Raw genomic sequence first — 5,000 nt, 5'->3', positions numbered from 1 at the left:
AATTTGCCTGAACGCTGTTGCACTCTCTCTCTCTTTCTCTCTTTCTCACTCTCCCTCCCTCCCCTTCTCTCTCTCTCTCTATCTCTCTCTCTCCTCTCTTTTTTCTCTCTCTCTCTCCCTCCTCCTCTCTCTCTCTTTCTCTCTCTCTCTCTCTCTCTCTCTCTCTCTCTCTCTCTCTCTCTCTCTCTCTCTCTCTTCCCCTCTCTCTCTCCCTCTCTCCTTCTCTCTCCCTCTTTCTCTCTACCTCTCTCTCCCTCTCCCCCTCTCTCCCTCCCTCCTCCTCTCTCCTCTTTCTCTCCCTCCCTCTCCTCCTCTTCCTTCTCCTCTCCCTCTCTCTCTCTCTCTCTCTCTCCCTCCCTCTCTCCCTCCCTCTCTCTCCTCCCTCCTCTCTCTCTCTCTCTCTCTCTCTCCTCCTTCCCTCCCTCCCTCCTCCCTCCTCTCTCCTCCCTCCCCTCCTCTCTCTCTCTCTTTTTTTTCTCTCTTTCTCTCTAATAATAATACCGTCTTTGGCACAAACGCTCCAGTCCGTGTACAAAGGTTCAAGTGCCAATAAATCTCTACAATGGAGGCCTCGTATATTCTATAAATTAACTGCAAGATCTGTTATTTGGTGATAGATTGAAGGCTGTTTAATGTCCTGTATTTTTTGTGATTTTTTTTTTTTATTGAGTTTAAATGCTTGTCAGGTTTATTGCGGTTTTAACCGTTTTGCTTTCTGTTCTATTGCGGTTTTATGCGTATATTTATTATGGTTTATATAATTTTTTTCTGGTTGTATTCTGTCTTATTAGGTCTGTATTCTTGTTGTATTCCAGCTTATCGCGTCTTTTTTTATATTTTTTTTTAATTTTTACTAGATTGTAGTCTGTCAACTTCTCATATATTTAATCACCTGTTCATCCCCTTGATTAGTCAATATCAAATACTAGGATTGACGAAAAAATGATAATGAGAGGGAGAAGGAGGAAAGGGTGAAGTAAAAGAAGAAAATGGAAATAATGATAATAATAATAATGAAAATTATGATGACAGTAATAATGACAATAACAATAATAATGATGATAGAGAGAGAGAAAGAGAGAGAGAGAGGGGGGGGGCAGACAGATAGATAGATAGAGAGAGAGAGAGAGAGAGAGAGAGAGAGAGAGAGAGAGAGAGAGAGAAAGAGAAAGAGAGAGAGAGAGAGAGAGAGAGAGAGAGAGAGAGAGAGAGAGAGAGAGAGAGAGAGCGGCAGACAGATAGATAGATAGAGAGAGAGAGAGATGGAGAGATAGATAGATAAAGAGAGCGAATGAAGTGATGATGAAGAAGAAGAAAGAGAAGAAAGAAGAAGAAAGAAGAAGAAAAAAGGAGAATGTTAGATCGAAGCAAAAATCCTCATTCCAAAAACTCAAAAAAAAAAAAAAAAAACAAAAAAAAAAAACAGCATAAGACGACCCGTGAACGATCCCCCCTCGGGCGTAGGATCTGCCGTCGCTCGCAATGCCCGCCTCGTATTTATCCCCTCCATGCTGTCAACAAATTAAACCACAAATAACTTGTTGTTCCCCGTTCCCTTTCGATCCTCTCCGCCCTCTCTCTCTCTCTGCTGTTCCAGTCCTCGTTCCCCGTGTTTCGTTTCTCCTCGTTCTCCCCTTTCCCTACTCCCGTTCCAGTCCTCATTCCCCCTCTCTCCCCTACTCCCGTTCCCCGCGTTCCCTCCCCTACACCCGTTCCAGTCCCCATTCACCCCCCTCCTTTCTCCCGTTCCCGAAAGAGAAGAAAGAAGAAGAAGAAAGAGAAGAAAGAAGAAGAAGAAGAAAGAGAAGAAAGAAGAAGGAGAAAGAGAAGAAAGAAGAAGAAGAAAGAGAAGAAAGAAGAAGAAGAAGAAAGAGAAGAAAGAAGAAGAAGAAAGAGAAGAAAGGAGAATGTCAGATTGGAAGCAAAAACCCTCATTCTAAAAACTCAAAAAAAAAAAAAAAACAGCATAAGACGACCCGTGAACGACCCCCTCGGGCGTAGGATCTGCCGTCGCTCGCAATGCCCGCCTCGTATGAATCCCCTTCATGCTGTCAACAAATTAAACCACAAATAACTTGTTGTTCCCCGTTCCCTTTCGATCCTCTCCTCCCTCTCTCTCTCTCTCTCTGTGCTGTTCCAGTCCTCGTTCCCCGTGTTTCGTTTCTCCTCGTTCTCCCCTTTCCCTACTCCCGTTCCAGTCCTCATTCCCCCTCTCTCCCGTTCTCCGCGTTCCCTCCCCTACACCCGTTCCAGTCCCCATTCACCCCCCTCCTTTCTCCCGTTCCCGAAAGAGAAGAAAGAAGAAGAAGAAAGAGAAGAAAGAAGAAGAAGAAAGAGAAGAAAGAAGAAGAAGAAAGAGAAGAAAGAAGAAGAAGAAGAAAGAGAAGAAAGAAGAAGAAGAAAGAGAAGAAAGAAGAAAGAGAAGAAAGAAGAAGATGAAAGAGAAGAAGAAGAAAGAGAAGTAAGAGAAGAAGGAAAGAAGAAAAAGAAGAAGGAATAGAAGAAGAAAGAGAAGAAGAAAAAGGAAGAAGAAGAAAGATAAGGAGAAGAAGAACAAGAAGAAAGAGAAGAAGAAGAAAAAGAAGAAAACAAGAAAGAAGAAGAAGAGAAGAAAGAAGAAGTAGAAAGAGAAGAAAGAAGAAGAAGAAAGAAGAAGAAGAAAGAGAAGAAAGAAGAAGAAGAAAGAGAAGAAAGAAGAAGAAGAAAGAGAAGAAAGAAGAAGAAGAAAGAGAAGAAAGAGAAGAAAGAAGAAGAAAGAAGAAAAAGAAGAAGAAGAAAGAGAAGAAGAAGAAGAAGAAGAAGAAGAAGAAGAGGAGAGAAAGAAGAGAAGAAAGAAGAAAAAGAAAGAGAAGAAAGAGAAGAAAGAAGAAGAAAAAGAAAGAGAAGAAAGAAGAAGAAGAAAGAGAAGAAAGAAGAAGAAGAAAGGAGAATGTCAGATCGAAGCAAAAACCCTCATTCCAAAAACTCAAAAAAAAAAAAAAAAAAAAAAAAAAAACAGCATAAGACGACCCGTGAACGACCCCCTCGGACGGAGGATCTGCCGTCGCTCGCAATGCCCGCCTCGTATGAATCCCTTCATGCTGTCCAGCAAATTAAACCACAAGTAGCTTGTTGTTCCCCGTTCCCACTGCGATCCTCCACTCCCTCTCTCTCTCTCTCTCTGCTGTTGCACCAGTCCTCGTTCTCCGTGTTTCGTTTCTCCTGCTTTTGGCTGTCTCTCTTTCCTACTCCCGTTCCCAGTCCCCGTTCACACCCTCTCTCCCGTTCTCCGCGTTCCCTCCCCTATACCCGTTCCAGTCCCCATTCACCCCTCCCTCGCTTTCTCCCCGTTCCCGAAAGAAGAGAAGAAGAAGAAGAAGAAAAGAAGAGAGAAAGAAAAGAAGAAGAAGAAGAAGAAGAAGAGAAAGAAAGAAAGAACGAAAGAAGAAAGAAAGAGAAAGAAGAAGAAGAAAGAAAGAAGAAAGAAAGAAGAAAGAAAGAGAGAAAGAAGAAGAAGAAAGAAAGAAAGAAAGAGAAGAAAGAGAAGAAAGAAGAACGAAGAAGAAAGAGAAAGAAAGAAAGAAAGAAAGAAAGAAAGAAGAAAGAAGAAGAAGAGAGAAAGAAAGAAAGAAAGAAAGAAAGAAAGAAAGAAAGAAAGAAAGAAAAGAAGAAAGAAGAAAAGAGAAGAAGAAAGAAAGAAGAAAGAAGAAGAAGAAGAAGAAGAAAAGAAAGAAAGAAAGAAAGAAGAAGAAAAGAGAAGAAGAAGAAAGAGAAGAAAAGAGAAGAAGAAGAAAGAGAAGAAAAGAGAAGAAGAAGAAAGGAGAATGTCAGATCGAAGCAAAAATCCTCATTCCAAAAAAAAAAAAAAAAACAAAAAAAAAAACAGCATAAGACGACCCGTGAACGACCCCCCTCGGGCGTAGGATCTGCCGTCGCTCGCAATGCCCGCCTCGTATGAATCCCCTTCATGCTGTCAACAAATTAAACCACAAATAGCTTGTTGTTCCCCGTTCCCTTTCGGTCCTCTCCGCCCTCTCTCTCTCTCTCTGCTGTTCCAGTCCTCGTTCTCCGTGTTTCGTTTCTCCTCTTTCTTCTCTTTCCCTACTCCCGTTCCAGTCCCCGTTCCCCCTCCCCCCCTACTCCCGTTCTCCGCGTTCCCTCCCCTACAGCCGTTCCAGTCCCCATTCACCCCCCTCCTTTCTCCCGGAGAAGAAAGAAGCAGAAGAAAGAGAAGAAAGAAGAAGAAAGAGAAGAAAGAAGAAGAAGAAAGAGAAGAAAGAAGAAGAAGAAAGAGAAGAATGAAGAAGAAGAAAGAAGAAGAAGAAAGAGAAGAAAGAAGAAGAAGAAAGAGAAGAATGAAGAAGAAGAAAGAGAAGAAAGAAGAAGAAAGAAAGAAAGAAAGAAAGAAGAAGAAAGAAGAAAGAAGAAAGAAGAAGAAAGAAAGAAAGAAAGAAGAAAGAGAATGAAGAAGAAGAAAGAAAAGAAGAAGAAGAAAGAGAAGAAAGAGAAAGAAAGTAGAGAAGAAAGAGAGAAAGAAGAAGAAGAAGAAGAAGAAGAAGAAGAAGAAGAAAGAAGAAGAAGAAGAAGAAAGAGAAGAAAAGAAGAAGAAAGAAGAAGAATGAAGAAAGAAGAAGAGAAAAAGAGAAAGAAAGAGAAAAAAAGAAGAAAGAAGAAGAAAGAGAAGGAAGAAGAAGAGAAGTGAAGAAAGAAGAAGAAGAAGAAGAAGAAAGAGAAGAAGAAAGAAGAAAGAGAAGAAAGAAGAAGAAGAAAGAGAAGAAAGAAGAAGAAGAAAGAGAAGAAAGAAGAAGAAAGAGAAGAAAGAAGAAGAAGAAAGAGAAGAGAGAAGAAGAAGAAAGCAGAATGTCAGATCGAAGCAAAAACCCTCATTCCAAAAACTCAAAAAAAAAAAAAAAAAACAAAAAAAAAAAACAGCATAAGACGACCCGTGAACGGCCCCCCTCAGGCGCTAGGATCTGCAAATCATCACTCGCAATGCCCACTCATCATTATCCCCTTCATGC

Source organism: Penaeus vannamei, chromosome 27, assembly GCF_042767895.1.
Source record: "Penaeus vannamei isolate JL-2024 chromosome 27, ASM4276789v1, whole genome shotgun sequence".
Classification (NCBI taxonomy): Eukaryota; Metazoa; Arthropoda; class Malacostraca; order Decapoda; family Penaeidae; genus Penaeus; species Penaeus vannamei.
This window is presented reverse-complemented; position numbering follows the sequence as displayed.